General features: G+C 38.0%; 2 pseudogenes; both read right to left on the bottom strand.

Annotated features, from left to right (window-relative positions):
- LOC148720925 (melanocyte-stimulating hormone receptor-like) overlaps window positions 1-9,400 on the bottom strand; it is a 34,099-nt pseudogene extending 24,699 nt beyond the window's left edge.
- Window positions 9,401-13,418: 4,018 nt separating this feature from the next.
- Window positions 13,419-14,367, bottom strand: LOC148720927 (melanocyte-stimulating hormone receptor-like; annotated as a pseudogene).
- Window positions 14,368-18,923: the final 4,556 nt, after the last annotated feature.

Genomic DNA, 18,923 nt, shown 5'->3' on the forward strand with positions numbered 1-18,923 from the left:
GCCGTTGCTACAGGAGACCATTATGATGAAAAGGTTCTTGTAGCTTTCACCTTTAATCCGAGTGTAGCGTTTCAAGATAACGCAAAAAAGAAAAAAGAAATCGAAATAACGATCACATTACAATCACTCAATCGCAAAATAATGAAGTGCGCATAATGACATGTAGATCTTCGGTTCAGAATACCGCAGGCACGCAGTTAGGCATTACACGAGGGCGTGAACTTCGACGAGAATCTAATTTTTAGCAAACATATTAGCGAATTACGCAAGAAGGCCAGTCAAAAGGTGGGCGTTCTCGCCAGGTTGAGAAACTTGGTTACTACGGAGACTAAACTATTACTATATAAAACTGCTATTATGCCATATCTCATATGGCATTTCTGTAGGGCGTCGGATGCAAGGAAAGTTGAAAGAATTCAAGAGCGAGCACTGAGGATAGTCTATAGTTCACATTCAGAAACGTAAATGAGCTTATTAGATCGTGCTAAACTACCTACCCTTCTTAATAGGAGATTGCGAGATATAGTTATACTTATGTATAAGGTTAAATATAGGCTAGTTCCTGATTTCATTTGTGACATTTATAGTCCTAAGTCTTGTAAATATAATTTAAGAAATCAAAATGTTTATATGCCTAGGTTTAATTCTGTATTGTATGGTAAACACTCTCTTAGATATCTTGGACCATTTCTATGGAACAAACTAAAAAAAAAATCACTGAAATTAGTAGCCTCTCTAGGTTTAAGTTCCATATTAGACGTAAGGATCCTACCGAACTGATAAATGGTAACAATTGCTCCGCGTGCGTAATTTGTACCTTAGGTTATATAATCTATAGCTTATTTCTTATAATTAATTAGGTTATTCATCTACGTTGCTCCGCGTGCGCAATTTGTATCTCTTACGTTATATAATCTATAGCTTATTTCTTATCATTAATTACGTTATTCCTCCACGTCGTGTCCCCAATTAGCGTCAGCTAAATACATTGACACATGAATAAAGTTCATCATCATCATCATCATTATCATCTAAAAATACTCCTTTTTTTCTTCATTTCAATAGAGTTATATTGTACCGTTGTCTGGCGGCGACTGATCTGTTGTTTGACCTTGTTAGCCAGTCTCTTGCTGCTACGTATGGGATGTCTGTGGTTCGTGAACGATGGGTTTTTTGTCGATACACATCAGAGGCAACTTTCATAACAAGCGTATGTTTGGTGTATTTATTGACTATGACGGCCATAAGCTAAGCGTGGACAGACCTCTTACCTTGCCGTTGGAGCTGAAATACAAACATATCGTAGCTTTGAAGCGCACATATTTAACAAATGGTAAACACCACAGCGTACACTATTGAGTTATGATGCACGCGGGAGGTTGCTAAGCACATAAGAAGTGTAAGAGTCGCGCGAGGCGATAGCCGAGAGCGACTCTAGCTTCTTGATTTTGTTATTGAAACAGAATGTTTGTGAAGATTCTACGGCACAGGAAGAATGTTAGGGTACAAGCACCTGCCGTATGCATGAAAGCTTGTGTACATGTAACAAGCAAGCTTTTACCTCATCCCAAGTACTGTCAAATTGAGGAAATAATTACAAAAGTGCCATCACGCCCTCATACACGTGACTGAATGATTTGTTAGAGGGATAATCCTAAATAATTTTAATAGCTTGATGGGAGGGCATGGTTGAGTTTTGAAGGAAAATAAGTGGAATGGCCCAAAGCATTAATTTGGTTGTGGTATTTCCTACCTGTCGAGTGATTGTCTCCGTTTCCAATTTTGGTCGGATGTGAGGCGCAAAGAAAAAAAGCCGGTAATGGGCTGTCATTTACGAAGTCTGCGTTCAAATAGTTTCCGACTTAATAACGTTTCACGTCGAATATTCAAGTTTCTGGGTAAGTGTAATTAAACAAAGTCAGCTTTACGTGATCGTGACCTAGCAGGTGCTGTCAAGGTAACAATATCTGTCTTCAGATGCAATTACAAAAAGACATTAAGAAAAAAAAAACAAAACAACTGTTTGTGAAGTCACGAAACGCTGAAGAATATTTTCTAGCGTAAATACTGCCTCTCAACTTCGAGAAATGTAGTAGTGTTGGGTAGAATTTCATTTAAAATCTCCTTTTCAAAAAATGGTAAGTTATTATTTCTCTTTTCATGCTCGATCGCTGGCTCGAAATTGATTTTCGGAAGCAAAATATAAACAAAGGAAGAAATTTTTCATATTTACGCGAACTATCTACACTGTTTGAGACATTTTGCCTCAGAAGAGAGAGGTTTTTTTTATGCCATAGTAAAATTATGACAGCAGTGTTTGATACATCTTAAATCAGTGCTAAGTAAGGCATATACTAGACATGCAGGCTTGGCGCAGCCCCTAACAGTTTCTTTAGAAACTATCAGCCTTTATCCAAATTTATCAAGCTATTTAGAGGTAAATCAATTCGAATATCTTAAAAGAGTTGGGTATCTTTCGCACTGTTAAAATACTGATATACTGAATACTGAATACTGATGTCTCTATTTTTTCCTGTTGTTGCTATCTCAACCATGAGTCACCCACTCTCAATGCTACTGTTTGGATGCCTCTGGTTCACAAACAATGGAATCTCTGTCGATGCGCATTTGACGCCACCTTCCTCACAAGCCGTGTATTATGTGGAGTGTCGTTGATGACGATAACGGCCATAAGCGTAGACAGACGTCACGCCCTGCTATTAGGGCGGGTGCCAGATAAATTGTAACTTTGAAACGCACATATATCATTGTAGCTACCTTTTGGATTGTATCTACTTTCACTGCTTTATGCTACACATCAGATTGCCTATACTCATTTCTTATGGCCATATAGTTATGCCATCTGGCCTTGTTATTTTAGTCGCCTGGTGTTTGAAGATTTTTTGGGGTCTCAGTTATCACCAGGCTCAATTACAAGATCTTGTTGAACAACAGCCGAGCCAAAAAAGCAGTGTTCAGTGCACTGTGGGTGCAGATAGCATTGGTAGTTTGCTGTGCACCATCCTTTATAGGGGCAATTGTAATCGCTGATAGTAAAACATATTCATCACACTTATTAGTATTAAGGGGAACGGCAGGTGTCTTAGTTTACTTTAACTCGAATTTAAACCCATTCCTTTATTGCGATGAGATAAGTGAAGTAAGAGAAGCAGTGAAGCAGACAATCAGACAAGCACTTTGCTGTCTATGGAGTTAGGTCTTCCTCGACTCATATATAATACTTTTAAAGCTGAAAGTGATTACACAATTATTGTATGAAAACACTCGTTAAATTTAACAAATAGAGAAGCCTTGACTATGCTCTGTTCTGTAGTAAAGCTCGTAAGAAGCGGCTAGTAGCCTCGTCATGGGTCATTGACACGTATTCCCGTCCGTTGTCGTCTAACGAGAACTGGAAGCTTTGCTTCGTCAACTGTAGTAGACCTTCGCGTCCTCAACGACACCAGTACAAGGTTATATGAAGCCAGATATTCCGTGCAAGACCCCAAGGATTGTCTCCCCAAACTGGATTTAACGACTGCAGGTTTTGGAGGTCAGGTACTTGAATTGGAGGTTTGTGTTTCGTGTACTGTGTTTCCTTTGTTCTCGCGCTTGTTTCGCTTTATTTGACTCCGGAAGAGCTTGTTTGACACTTGGAAATCTGTACCTTTTGAAATAGAAATTATCCTGTTAAATGGCGGGTTGTTGAGGTATCTTTCAATTGCATTTCGCAATCCAAGAAGGGATGACCTTGAATACAATACACCATCTTTTATTCGCGCTTGTGAACTGATTCGTTCTTCAGTGCATAATATGAAGCATGCAGTAATTTTACAGTCGAGCTTGAAAGGTGGCTAAGAGTTGCTAAAGTCGGAGCTAACCAAAACCAAAGGTTTATAAGTTATGATAATAATGGTAAAAAGTAGTAAGTAATAAATTGTTCTTCAATTCAGTTATAAATTTTGACAACCTATCCCGGGCTTTTATTTACCACCTCGATCAATAAATAGTTGTGTTTATTTCAATAATGGAAAATAACTGTCAAAATTACCAAACGAGAATCGCTCATCACTGTAGACAATCACAGGAAGAAAATTCAATAACTTTCCTTTTACATGAAAGTTTACCTAACACGAAGGTATTTTACTCGTCTGATTGTGAACAAATCGGATCTAGGGTCTACTAGGCTACCTTTGGCTTGTCATTATCCGGGGTAATCACTACTGGTGAGTTCGCCGGCGAAAGGAGGAGAAAAACCAGAGAATAGAAAAACAAATTGTAGAAACAGAAAATGGTTTACTGGCGTAATCGATGTTTTTGTTAACTATTTCGTTTCAAGTACTAGTCAGAAACATAGCCGAGAGAGAATAGCTCGAAAGCGCAATTAAATACTCAGGTAAATTCAAATATTTTAAAACAAGTTCGTAGCTGTTACGAAAATTTGAATTGAAATAGTTTGATGAGTTCGGAAATTGTCAAAAAATTCAACTTTTCCGAGACTGAGTGCAATCGCCAGCTTAAATAATTTATTTTGCTTGCTAAGGCCGCTATGATTCAAATTTCAACTGACTCCTAAAAAATGATATGAACACTTGATAAGCGTCCAGCCAATGAAATTTTAATGACAGATGTCTCCATATCTACCCTATAGTTTATTTCGTAACTAAGGTATCTCGCAGGTTGAGGGCGTTTTCTGACACAAAAAAGAACTTCCGACGCATTTTAACTGCGTAAACGCTGGTGGGGAATTCTAATCGTGAACTCTCCTAAGGAAGTAGGGCTTCAGTAGTCGTTAGTGGGCGTGGTCATTAGGGAAGTAGCAGTTTTCTTCGTTTACATTAACTCGACGTTAAATCCATTTCTTTACTGCTGAAAGATCAGTGAAGTGAGACAAGCAGTGAGGCAGACAATCAGACAAGCACTTTGCTGTCCACGGCGCGGAGTTAGATCTTTCTCGAGTTGTATTTTTATTCGTGCTCTCAATGCTGAGAGTGATGAAGTCACGTCAAGTATGTTATCAGAAATATTGTTGTTCAAGGTTTTTACATAGTCTGTTGTGAATATTTTACTCGTTAATTTTTGTTTTGTTACGTTGTGAATATTTTCCTTAGTTTATGTTTCCTTACGTTGATTTACGTGACGCAAAGCCCTCTTAGGCTCTCGCTTCTAATCGGGTAATCATTAACACAAAATGGCTTGTTGTGTAAACTAGAAAGCCTTTTTTAACGAAGAAAACTAAAAGTAAGGTAGAATTTAAAGAGAATTAGCTACCAATGATCAAGAATACGACAAGGCATATTTGAAGAAAGATAAGCATACACGTTTAATTAATCTCCTTTTAGCAATATAAAAGTATTGGATAAAACTTCGGAGAGTAGTTTGTGAGAGTGTTTCGAGGTACTTCTTATCGAGTTGTATTGGTTCACCTTAAGTCTCGAGCTTGTTTTGTCATCAGAAAAATGTCCGCAATGCTTTTGAATATGCAGAGTGGTTTCGTTGCTTGTGTATATACCCACCGGTACTTTAAAGTGCACCTAAACTCAGAAATTTTTTTTTCGCTTAACGAAATAAGCGTATTTTTTGGAGTATTTCTGTGCAAAAAGTTTTTAATTTGCTCAAATCTTTAATTTTCTGTGCCCAGTCAAAATACGGAAAATCGGCCGCTATCTTGCTCTACGGCCGAGTTTAAAGAGGAATGGCTCTAGCGGGTAATGTGGCGTCAAATCGAGAACACGAAAGTCTGCGTTTGACACATTGTCACTTGTTTGGGAAGGTTGTCGTCGATATTGTTCGAAATATGCCGACTAGGTGTGTTGTATGAGGAATGTATGAAGCGCGATACCTTCTTGCAAATTTCGCACGTTGCGTGAAAACAAAAGAACAAAGAATTGCTGCCGTTTCATTCTTTTACATTTTCTATTTGTTCTTCTCCTTTCGCCAACAAATTGTAAGTGATTATCTTAGATATGAGATATAAATTTAGCCTATTGAACTTGTCAATTACACCAGGTATGAAATAAAAATAAGGGGCAATTGTAGAGACATCTTTTAATATTTCTCCTCCCATTGCACAGTGCGACAAACAGACCCTCTTTACTTGGATCACCTTAAGTTGATAGGAATCTTATTAAGTGCCATATCGTTTGTGTGGTAAGTTGACACTAATAATTATCAGACTCGGCAAGCTGAAAATGGAAAAAGTTCTCAACTTAATGTTAAACCAACGTGGAATCGAAATTTGTTTAATTCTTTATTCCAAATAGCGACCTCAGCTAAACTACTAAGCAATTATATGTGGACGGCTCTCAACTGTTTATATCAATCAATTACCAAAGCTGAATTTAAATACGAATTAGCACTTAAGTCAAATCCCTTGGTAAGCACAAAACACGTCAGCTCTAATACTGTTTGAAAATACAATATGAATAAGGGAACTTTCTTTGATATGCTGTTAACAAGACCAACCCACAGATCAGTTGTTGCTAGATAACGATATAAGAGTTTGGAAGGCGGATGAAGGGAAGATTCTTTGTGAAGGGCAACAAGAATAAGAGAATTGCCAAGAAATGCTGTGATGGAGAGGAGAATGTTGACTGTCAAGAAAGAATTTAAAAAAATTCTTGTCGAAGCCCACCAACCAGAGAGGGGGAACAATACAGTTCTTGAAATGTCTTGGTCTGTGTTCCACCCCAGTAAAATTTGCCGTCGACATTATTCTGTATTCCTCTTTTTTTTTTCCTTTTTTGAGAAATATTCGATCTAAACAGCTACACAACGACGACGACTAAAAAAAGAGCTCCCTACGTACTGAGTCATATAACTTCCCCATCATTGCTTATTCGTTTGAAAAATGTCAGAGAAATTGTCGCTTTAACTTGTCAGGTACACCCCGTATAAAATTGGAAAAGGAAGCAAATACATAAAAACACCTGTAACATAATTACTGTTTTCTCTGTACGACCTAAAATCCCTCTTAAGTTACCCTAAGACGCTTCAGTACGAGTTACTTCGCTCGTAAATGATAAGTTTGAGGCCTTGAGCAACACGACTCGTGGACAAAAGAGCGATGCAAAACTAATAACAAGGACCTGCTCGCAAGCTCACCTAGTTTCATTGATGGTGTGTCAATCAAATATCCATATCATTTGTGTAAAGTTGAGGCTTGAATCATTATCAGCCTAAGCAGGCTAAAAATAAAGAAGATTCAAGTTAAGGATTTCCAACCCATATCAATCAGTCAAGGAAATTCAAATTCCTATAACGAATTGAAATTGATATATAGCCACACATGCAAACTTACTTTAACATATTCGAATTCAATAGTGTAATTAGTAACATTTTGTGGCTCTTTTACCTTCGTTTCGTCTCCGACAAAACTAGAACAAAACAAAAGAAGAGCTGAAAAATGACGCGAACATACAATTTTCTGCCGCTTTCGTTTGCATTCTCTATTCGTTTTCCTCCTTTCGCCAACAAATTAATATTCTTAGTGATTTTCCTGGATATTAATAAGCCAAAGTTTACCTATTATATCGTAGTTATGCATTTCTTCGCTTCCAACGTCTTGTTCGCGAAAAGACAAGTAAATTATTTTGGTATCAAACAAGCTTTGACGTATAAGGCAGGTCACTGAATTCTTCATGTCGTAATTCTTTCAAGCGATTATATTAGCAATTGTTCTCTGATAATGAAGTTTTTATCATAATGCTAAAGTTAACATGATAATCCATTGATCGAGAAGTAAAATGAACGAATTAGGATAAATTTTGTTGAAAAAACAAAGTTTGTGTTGTTAACTTGCTTACTGCCAATTTTGGTGACCGAGAGATCAAGGGTTTTAGAGAAAATGGTGTAAGAAACAAAGGTATCAAAAACTGTGTTCAGCCACCTTAATCTAGGAATGAATTAGTATCAAGAGTCAAACACATGGACAAATGTGATAGTATTGTTATTCTACAACTTATTAAAAGCTCAGTCTTCTTATGTAGAAATTCATTCAGAGCTGAGTAAGGAGGATTAATGAATATCACCAGTGTGGGGAAAAAAAAGAAAAATCCGGTGAAAAGAACTCTATAAGAACCAGTAACTTCCATTTTATTCCATATGCTAATTTACACATTGCTAGCATTAGTCAAGCAATATTATACATTTCTAAAATTCATAAGCATTATGCACTATGTACAGACTTCCAATTTTTTCATAAGTTTCTAATTTCTTCCTATATATCCAACATACAACATATCTGACGAGCGTTCTCTCTGGCTGGTACTAATCGTGACGTTTTTACTAAGCTATGAAAACTGTCCTTTGGAGTGTACCCTAAGAAACTGGGGATCTAACTCTAAAACCATGGACAGCAAAGCGCTTGTCTGATTGTCTTTTTCACTGCTTGTCTTACTTCACTTATCTTCCAGCAGTAAAGGAACGGGTTTAACGTCGAGTTAAAGTAAAGCAAGACACCTGCTACTCCCCTTATGACTACTGAGTCTACTGAAAACGTTAAATCGTCACCGATTGCTACTGCCGCCATGATTAAGTATGGTGCATAGCAAACTACTAGTGCTAACTGCACCAACAGTGAACTGTACACTGCCTTTTTGTATCGCGCCATGTTCAGTGCATTTGGTTGGCTCGGCTGTTGTGGGCCATGATCTTGTTCTTGAGCCCGATGATGACTGAGACCCCGAAAAATGTTTATATACGAGAGGAATGAAATAACAAGGCAAGATGGTGTAGTTATATAGGAAAACCAAATGGTTATACGGTAATCTAATATGGAGCATAAAGCAGCGACGCTAGATACAATCCAAAAGGTAGCTAAGATGATGTATGTGCGCTTCAAAGTTACAATTTGTCTGTATCTTAGCCCCAACGACAAGGCGAATAGTCTATTCACGCTTATGGCCGTTATCGTCATCAACGACACTCCACATAATGCTACGGATGTGAGGTAGACGGCGTCAGATGCGTATCGACAAAGATTCCATTGTTCGTGGACCACGGAAATCCAAGTCGTAGCAGCCAGAGGCTGGGTAACAAGACCAACCAACAGATCAGTTGTTGCCAGACAACGATACAACAGTTTAGACGGCGGATGAAGGGAGGATTCTCTGTGAAGGGCAACAAGGATAAGAAAATTGCCAAGAAATGCTGAGATGGAGAGGAGAATGTGAACTGCTGCGAAAGAAACTGATTCTTGCTTAGGCCCACTCACCAATACAATGGAGCATCGTAGTTCTCCAAATGTTTTGGTCAGTGTTCCACCTCTTGTGAAATTCGTTGGGGACATTGTTCTGTGTTCGATTCGTTTTTTCTGGCAAGTTATCTATGATTGCAACGAGAAATGAGGTCCAAACAGCACACGCCTACCAACGATCACTGAAACCGTACTTCCTAAACAATGTCCACAATTAAAAATCCTCACCTGCGTTTAAGCATTTAACATGCGTCAGAAAATTCTCTGTTGTGTTAAAAAATGCCCGGAACATGCGAATTACCTCATTTGAGAAAAAATACTAAAATATGGAGACATCTGTTATTAACCTCCACTGACAGGATGCTAATCAAATGTTCATATTATTTTTTCGGAATTGAAACTTTAATCATTATCAGCCTCGGCAAGTTTGACAGATAATTTAAACTAGCGATTTTTCGCGGTTTTAGAATAAATTGAGTTTCACGAATGGATCAAAATGTTTTAATTCAAATTGTGGTCGCAGCTGCGAATTTAATTAAAATATTCGAATTTACCCGTGTAGTTAATTGCGCTTTGCAGGTTTTCAGTTTTCTTTACGTATCCGACCAGTACCTTAGACGAAATTGCCACAAAAGCAAAATATTACGCCAGCAAACCATTTTCTACAATTATTTTGTCATTCTTTGTTTATCCTCCTCCTTTTGCCAGTGAACTCATAGTGATTATCCCTGATAATGACAAGCCTAAGGTAGCCAACTAGACCCTAGATCAAATTTGTTTTCTCAGTTCTAATGTCTTGAACACAATATATAAGACCAAGAAAATACTTTCGTATCAGGTGAACTTCCATGCAAAAGGAAATTTACTGAACTTTTCTTCCTGTAATTGCCTTCAGCGATAAATGATTCTCGCTGGGTAATGCTGACAGTTATTTCCCAATATGGAGGTAAACATGACAATTAATTGATAAAGATGGAAAATAAAGGGATGCGTTTTCCAATCGTATCGCTGACTCGATGAACAATTTATTTCCTACTAGTTTATTATAATTTTTTTTTGTCTTTCGAGCTCGATTGTAAAATTGGCATTTAAAATGTCTCTGGAAACTGTCTACCATGTTAAAAAAGTTACTTTATTCATACCCTAAATGGTATGAATTAGCAATAAAAGGCAAGCCAGATATAGAGACATCTATCGTATCATTTTTAGAAGAGCCACAAACCATCTCTCTTAATTTGATAGGGTGGTTTTGAAATGTCCATATCATCTGCATGAACTTTAAACTTGACTGATCATTATCAACCTCGGTAAACTAGAAATAAAGAAAAATAAAAGCTGACGATTTCACTTGGTCTAAGAAAAAAACTGGAAACTCGAAAACATCAAACTATTGAAATTGAAATTGTAATCAGAGATGCCAGCTTATATTTAAAATACTTCATTTCAATTTCTAGTGAACACAGTTTTGCACATTTTCCCATACATTTCCTTCTAATTTTCAAGTGTGGATACGCTATTGTCCTAGAACCGGTATGTTCTAACTACTGTTTCGTCGCAAAGAGTTTGGACGGCTGATGGAGGGAAGATACCTTGTGAACGGCAACAATGATAAGAGAATTTCCAAGAAAATGCTGTTGGAAAGAGGAGAATGTTAACTGCTGTGATAAAAACTGATTTCTTGTTTAAGTCCAGCTTCTAAACGGGGGGGGGGGGGGTGGGTGGGGGGCAGCATAGGAGTTCTTGGTCTACTTTCCACCTCTAGTTAAATTTGTTGTCAACATTATCTGTTTTCTTTTTCTTGTCGTGTATTTGTGATTGCAAGGAGAAATATTTGTGTAAACTGCAGACACCAAGCCGCGATCGCTTAAACCTCACTTCTTTAAATTTAGCCACATAAAGACCACCTCACCAGCCTTTATTCATTCAAAATGTGTTCGGAAATTTTCTGTTCTTTCAAAAACTGATTAATTTTTTCCGGAATCCATCAGGTGCCTTACTTATGAAATAGCAATAAAAGGAGATTATAGACACCTGCTTCAGTTTTTACAATGCACTGAACAGATTATAATAATAATAATAATAATAATAATAATAATAATAACCTTTATTTTAAGAGGGTGACACCAATTACTTTTGAAAGTATTCTCCCTAGAGTCCCTCTTTACCTGGATCATTTCATCCGGATAATTTGAAGCGAATATTTTGGAACGAAGCAAGTTTTCTTTTATGTGGCAAGAGATTGAAGTCTTGTTGCGATTCTCTTGAGCGATTGACAATCCTCTTTTCGCAGTGAAAGTTGTTATCCAATATTGAATTAAACATGATAGTTTATTGATGGAGATGGAAATAAAGGGATGTGTGGTCATAACCTATCAAGACTCGATGAACAATTCTTTTCATTCTAGTTTTTTTAATTTTATCATCACTTGTGAATAAAAGTTGCGCACTGCTCCGCCTATTAGCAACTCTTACCAGTCTTTCAAGCTCGACTGTAAAATTACCGCATGCTTCATATCGCACACAGACCAATGAATAATTGTTAAAACTCAAAATTTAGGAGACATCAGTCATGACAGACCCGACCTCGTTTTGAGTCTAGGCTTTATCGAATACCAAATTATTCATTTTGTACTCGTTCTATAGTTACTTTTCTTTCAAGCCTAATATTTTTTTTTTTACTTTAAATCTGTTATTATATTAATCGACGGGGAACTAGCTGATGGACAAACCAAACGAGTGCGTGAATCTGTTGCTTAAAAGGTGCAGTATATCATACAATTCTTCAATACGGTTTAGGAGTTTATCCAGGAAATTTTAACTTCTTTTAAATTCTCTTTGATTATTCCGAATAGCAACTGCAGCTGAACTTCTAAACAGTTACGAGTGGGCCGCCACCAGCTTTTTCTTTTCAATTAGTAGAGTTTAGCTAAAAATAATTATCGTTGGCAAAAACGAAGACATCGGCTATATTTCTGTTTGACAATGCCATAAGGGAACTCTTTCTTGTCACCCTTTATAAGAGATGAATTACGTGGTACATTAGGATAAATTGTCATTTAAGGACCGATTATTAAGTGGAGATGTTCTTCCTTTATTGCATTCAATACTAAACTAAAGATCTGTGTGAAGTTCAGACTTGACACATAATCAGCCTCAGCGAACTGAAAATAAAAAGTTCAAGCTGGGTACTTTACTTGGTCAAAGCAAGAGATCGTCTGAGGAAACATTAATTTCGTGACAATCTCCGAATGCATCAAATAACTGAAATTCAAATTTTTGTCACAGATGTCAACTTTGAATTAAATTTGCAATGAATAAAGTTTTGGAGCCTATTTTTCTCCTTTTTGTATCCCCTGACTAAAATCTTAAACAAAACCGTGACAGGATGTTAACCTACCAAACCATATACTTTTTGCAATTTTACAATCTTGGTTAGAATATTCAAAATGAAGGTCGTTTATAATATTTTAATGGTGCATTTCTCTAAATTCTCCTTTGATCACGACGGTTTGAATTACGAATTGTTAAAGCGCCACACGATTATTGAATTTCATTTACCCCAATACGACGAGAGTAAATATTAACCAGCGCGTTGAGCAATAAAGCGTCAAAATCAAGCAATTTCCCTAGGGAAGCAAACAAAGGTGGAAATTGTTTAACTTAAGATAAAAATATATCGAGAACTCTCCGCTGTAACTACTCTTTAAAGTTTAACCCGATGCCGTTACATTTTGTTAAAGAAATTAAACATGAGAGTAAAATGCATATAACTCTGTTTTCATGACAAAGTTAGAATTCGAATAGGATTAGAATTAATCGAACATGATCTAATGATAAATATAAGTGAAAGAAGTTTTACACTACGTTTCGATGACACCATGTCATCATTTTCAAGTGAGAAGAGAATAACATTTGACAACTTAATATATACCGCGCAAGGCGATAAAACGTAAAATATGCGTGTAAAAAGTGACAAATTTAAATAAAATTAAATAAATAGTTTTGCGCGTATGGAGTCTGATTGTGTGTTCAAGCATGGCCTTTTCTTTGTTATGAATAACATTTCATAAATCAGACAGTCCAGTTTTCCCTTACACTTTGCTGAAGTTCTTATTTCTTGCTTATCCAAGGACAGATGTTACGAACGTTCTCAAATAAAAATCGTGACTTAATGACTCAGCTTTGAAATTTAAAATAATATAAGTATCAATTTGATGAGGATCTAGCTCCATGGACAGCAAAGTGATTTTCTGATGGTTTGCTTTACTGCTTGTCTTACTTCACCAATCTTCCAGCAGTAAAGAAAACGGGTTTAACGTCGAGTTAAAGTAAACTAAGACAGCTGCTACTTCCCTTAATACTACTAAGTGTGATGAATATGTTTTACTGTCTGCGATTACAATTGTTACTATGAAGGATGATGCATAACAAACTACTAACGCTAACTGCACCCACAGTGCACTGTTCACTGCCTTTTTGTACCGCGCCACGTTCGGTGCATTTGGTTGGCCCGGCTGTTGTTGGAGATGATCTTGTACTTGAGCCTGATGATGGCTCAGAACCCGAAAAATTTTCGTATACGAGGCGACTGAAATAACAAGGCAAGATGGTGTAATTATACTATCATATAAAATGAGTATACGGTAATCTAATATGTAGCGTAAAGCAGCAACACTAGATAAAATCCAAAAGGTAGCTACAGTGATGTATGTGCGCTTCAAAGTTGCAATTTGTCTGTATCTTAACCCCAACATCAGGGCGAGAAGTCTGTCCACGCTTATGGCAGTCATCGTCAGCAGTGACACTCCACATAATGTAATGTCTGTAAGGAAAGCGGCGACAAATACGTATCGACAAAGATCCCATTGCTCGTCAGCCACGGACATCCAATAAGTAGCACTGAGAGGCTGGCAAACAAGACCAACCAACAGATCAGTTGTTGCCAAACAGCGATACAAGAGTTTGGACGGAGGATGCAGGGAAGATTCTATGTGAAGGGCAACGAGGATAAGAGAATTGCCAAGAAATACTGTGATGGAGAGGAGAATGTAGATTGGTAGAAAAGAAATTTTAAATTTTTGCGGAAGCCCACCAAGCAGAGGGGGGGAACAGTACAGATCTTGAAATATCTTGGTCTGTGTTCCACCTCCAGTGAAATTTGTTGTCGACATTATCCTGTATTAGTTTACTTTTTTCTTAGATTGAAGTTATCTGTGATTGCAACGAGAAATATTTCATCTAAACAGCTTCACAACGACGACGATCATTAAAACCTTACTTCCCACTTAATGATCATATAGAGACTTCCTCATCATTGTTTAATCGTTTGGAAAACTTCAGAGAAATCGTCACTTTAATTTGTCAAATATATAAAAACGCCTGTAACATTAATATTGTTTTCTCTGTGAGATAAACAATCCCTCCTTACTTAGCCGACGGAAAGGCACTCATTATAAACGCTTCAGTATGAGTTTTTTGTACCTTGCTGGCGAATAAGTTTGAGGCCTCGAGCAACACAACTGGTGAGCGAGGGAGCAACTTCCCGCAGTGCTGTTAACGAGGACCCAGCTCGCAAGCTGACCTTGCTCCATCGATAGAGTGTCAATCAAATGTCCATATCATTTATGTAAAGTTAATTTTTGGCTCATTATCAACCTCAGTAACATTAAAATATAGAGGGTCTAAGCTAGGGATATCAAACCCATGTCAATCAATCAAAGAATTCGAATAAATATATAGATTAAAATTGATGTATGGCCACTGATGCAACCTTATTTTAAAATATTCGAATTCAACCGCGTGATTAGCAACATTTTGGGGCTCTTTTACCTCCGTTTCTTCTCCAAGAGTAGAACAAAATAAGAGAAGAGCAAAATATTAGGCGAAAAAACAGTTTACTGTCGTTTCTCTTACATTCTTAATTTGTTCTCCTCCTCTCACCAACAAATTCTGAGTAAATGTTACGTTATCAGACAAGCTTTTATTTTTCCGGCAGGTGACTTAATTCTTTATGTTCTAATTCCCTCGAGCGATTACCAATTGTCCTCCGATGATGACAACTTTATGACAGTGCTAAAGGGAACATGATATTCTATCGATCGAGAAGGAAAATGAAGGAGGGGATAAGTTTATCATTTATAAAACTATGATGGCTCTTGGTTACGTCTTTGGCAACTCTTGTGCACCTTTCTCTTTCTCCAGACTTCCTGCGTGCTTCATATTTTAATGAACACATAGTGACCTAGCCACGATACAGTCGGCGTTGTTTTGAGTACGAGATTTTATCAAGTACCAAATAATTAGTTTCATCTTTGTTACATACAAACTGCTTTTCTTTCGACTCTACATTCATTTCAACTTTTTATCATATAAGGGGCAAAATTACTGAATTGGGATTGGTCAAGACAGAGGGCATTTTTTCTTAATTTTGTAATTGCCCCGGGCAAAATTACTTGAAAATGATTGGCTGAAAATCGCTTAGCAACGGCTGCCAAGGTAAAGAAATTTCTGTTTGTTTTGTAACAATGGCGTCCCGTTTTGCGCGAGATCAGTAAGAAAACATATTGCCCCTTATATTATATACAAGTAATCACATGGTTCCTCGTAAAATTAAGGATTAATATCACTTGTGTTTTCGGAGGTTTCAGAAATTGCCCGAGTCGCTGCGCGACTCGGGCAATTTCAGCAACTTCCGAAAACACAAGTGATATTAATCCTTAATCTTACTCGGCCCCATGCGATTACCTATACTAATCTATTCTTTTATTCACCAACGCGGAAATAGTGGAGAGACAAACCCAACGAGTGCGTATCAAACTTTTGGTTAGGCTTTTGGCCCGACAATAAGTCCAGCTTTCGCTCCTTATATGTCCTTATCTATTGTTCGAAGGAAAGGGTTTCTATTATTCGCAAGACAAAGGTTTGTAATCACCGGCGCGTAGCCAGCTCACCGAGCGCGAAATTCAAATTTCTTCGGAAGTGATTAGTGTTACAAACACAGCCTTTGTTGGGGAGGGTGTGGTAATGATTGTTGCAGCCTAGACACATCTAAAGGGAGTGGGGTGGGGAAGTTTGTGACAAGAATAGCGAGGTCTGGACGATAAGTAAGAGAAAACTTACGCTTTAATAAAACTCATTTGTGAAAAAGAGTGAATTGATGTATTCATGACAAAGTTTGTTAGCATGCGCTTCAAAGTTACAATTTGTCTGTATCTTAGCCACAACATCAGGGAGAGAAGTCTGTCCACGTAAATGGGTATTATCGTCATCAAAGACACTCCACATATTTCATGGGCTGTGATGTAGGCTGATTCAAATGCGTATCGACAGAGATTCCATTGTTCGTGGACCTTGAACATCCAAGAAGTTGAACGGAAAGTCTGGGCCACAAGACCAACCAACAGATCAGTTGTTGCCAGACAACGATACAAGAGTTTGGACGGTGGATGTAAGGAAGACTCTTTGTGAAGGGCGACGAGGATAAGAGAGTAGTCGAGAAATGCTGTGATGGAGAGGAGAATATGGACTGCGAAGAAAGAAATTGATTCTTAATGAAGCCCTCCAACCAAATAAGGGGAGGATGGCAGTTGTTTACGATATATCGTATAGCATATCGTCAACTATCAAACTCTTTGCAAATGACACGAAAGTGTTCAGAGAGATCGCTGACAGCATAAATGATACTCAAGCCCTTCAAAGCGACATTGATCACTTAGCAAACTGGGCAACTTTATAACAGTTGAGATTTAACCCGGAGAAGTGCGAAACAATACGCATTACTCGTAACCGCGACAGCTCGTCTCCTTCGTATATTATGGGAGTTGTAATCAAACCAGTAAAGCATGGGAAAGACCTTGGAGTTCTGAATTCCTATGACCTGTCGTGGGGTGCTCAAGTTTATGGTGCTGTGAGCAACGCTGATAAAATCTTAGGCATTGTTTGCAGAACGCTTGGATCAACAAACCAAGAAGTATTTTCTATTCTGTATATTACTTTAGTCCACTCACTAGGACGGTTGCCTTGTCGTGGCTGAGTGGCTTGTGCGTCCCAGTGACTCCAGGAGCTATGCCGACGGGGGTGTTTGCACCCCTGGCAGAGCCTCCCAAGCCAGAAAGGTCAAGGAGTAGGGTGCAGACTAAAGACAGTCCCACAGCCCTCCAGACCTGGAGATTAGGCTTATGTGTCCCTGTCTGAGAAAGTGTTCCAGGAGCCAAAAGTGGTGGTCAACCGATTTGGCTAAAACTTGGCACAAAAGTTGAGTGTGATAAGATATTTCACAAGCCACTTTGGCTCACTTCTCTGATTGTTCGTTCTGAAGTTTTAGGGGGGGGGTCCCATTAGTGGCCTATGGAGCACCAAAAATTCATCCTCCTTAGTGGCATTTTGAAAGTGCTATAAAACTCCATTGATAAATTGTGCTGCCAAATGAATTTGACCATGGACTCTACTATAGTGGAGCTTTTACTTCATAAATGTAACTTTGTTTCCAAGCAATTAGACAGAGAGGGGCCTGGGGCTAAAGTTAAGTCAAATTTGAGGTCAAAATCACTACCCAAAATTGCCATTTTTCAAAAAGCCATAACATTCACCTGCCTTCTTGCATAACTTTCATACAAAATCCAGTATGTACTTTAGTGACCCGTTTATCAAAATCAGTTGAGAAAAATTGGGCTTATTAGTCTTGCTAAGGTCTGTTAAGTTTTTGGCACAAACTCTCCATGCCCCTCTAAGACCAAGCAAAATGGAATTTTGAGCATAATGACATAATGACATAACTATTTGATTAAAACACAAGTACAAGGGTTCAGGTGAGTCCGGGGCGGGAGGAAGATCGGGTGATACCAAAGTTACAAGTACAGGTAATTAAAAATATACGAAAGGGCTCGTACACGCGCATAAATGTAGCAAATGGCTTTTTTAGTGACACTCCCGCTAAGAGCGGTCCTTTCAACTTCCCGTCAAAAAAGATTTTCCTTAGTTTTTTTCCTATGCAAAGGGTTTAGGACACATGTTTCAAAATAGTTTGATGGTTTTCCAATTTTCTTTGTTTGAAGATTTCAACTTTCGCGAACTCTCTGCCAAGCGAAGATTAACTAAGGTGTTGCAAAAGCAAAAACTAAGTCAACTACAGTCATTGTGCGAGATTTTTCGACGTTGAAAAAATAGGTAGTGCTAATCGTAAGGCATCGTATTATGAACCTTTTCTACAGTAAGCAAATTTCTGTGATTACTGCAAGTGATGATCAACAGACCCGCGTTACTCAAACCTCAGTGAAGGTTACGTGACTCCTCGACTTAGTCCAGTCCTCTCACTCTCACGTCCAATATGGTGGGTCAGTCGATACAACAATCGCATCTTGAGGTGTGGCATGGCATGTTTCATATGAACTGCAACATTTAATATTTGTTATCCAGCTCTCCTAACTATGGATTTCTTATTTACTTCCGGATGATTTGATTTATTCAGCTCTAACGTAGTAGGGAAATGGGATGGATCTCAGCCTCCGGCGGGTCACCTGGACGCTACTCACTACAACCTGTACGTACCATCCTGCTCTGTTACTGATGCCATTATGCGTATTTACAAGAGCTAGCAAGATTATCGAAAGTTTAACCAAAGATCTTCTGTTAAAGGTCGCTTTCGTTAAGCTCACTTAATATTGCATCAAAATATGGGCCTGACAAAATATAGAGACTTTGCATGCTTTTGAGTATACAGTAAAAACCC

Source organism: Stylophora pistillata, chromosome 11 (assembly GCF_964205215.1).
Source record: "Stylophora pistillata chromosome 11, jaStyPist1.2, whole genome shotgun sequence".
Taxonomy (NCBI): Eukaryota; Metazoa; Cnidaria; class Anthozoa; order Scleractinia; family Pocilloporidae; genus Stylophora; species Stylophora pistillata.